We start from the raw sequence: 787 nt of genomic DNA, 5'->3' as shown, positions 1-787 counted from the left end.
TCCCCTATTCCCAATTCCTTCGCCTCCGCCGCTCCCAGGATGAGGCATTCCACTCCCGTACATCTCAGTTGTCCTCGTTTTTCAAGGACCGTAACTTCCCCTCCTCGGTGGTCGAGAACGCCCTCAACCGTGTCTCCCACATCTCCCGCACCTCATCCCTCACACCCCGTCCACGCAATAAAAACCAAAAAAGAATCCCCCTCGTCCTCACGTACCACCCCACCAACCTCCGGATCCAACGCATCATCCTCCGACACTTCCGCCATCTGCAATCCGACCCCACCACCAAAGACATCTTTTCCTCCCCACCTTTATCTGCTTTCCGGAGGGACAACTCTCTCCGTGACTCCCTTGTCCGCTCCACACTCCCCTCCAGCTCCACCACACCCGGCACTTTTCCCTGCAACCGCAGGAAGTGCTACACCTGCCCCCATACCTCCTCCCTCACCCCCATCCCAGGCCCCAAGAAGACTTTCCACATCAAGCAGATGTTCACCTGCACATCTGCCAATGTGGTGTACTGCATCCGCTGTACCCGGTGTGGCCTCCTCTACATCGGGGAAACCAAGCGGAGGCTCGGGGACCGCTTTGCAGGACACCTATGCTCGGTTCGCAATAAACAACTGCACCTCCCAGTCGCGAACCATTTCAACTCCCCCTCCCATTCCTCAGACGACATGTCCATCCTGGGCCTCCTGCAGTGCTGCAACGATGCCACCCGAAGGTTGCAGGAACAGCACCTCGTATTCCGCTTGGGCACCCTGCAGCCCAATGGTATCAATGTGGA

Source organism: Rhincodon typus, chromosome 8 (assembly GCF_021869965.1).
Source record: "Rhincodon typus isolate 14 chromosome 8, sRhiTyp1.1, whole genome shotgun sequence".
Lineage (NCBI taxonomy): Eukaryota > Metazoa > Chordata > Chondrichthyes > Orectolobiformes > Rhincodontidae > Rhincodon > Rhincodon typus.
Note: the sequence above shows the minus strand (reverse complement) of the source record.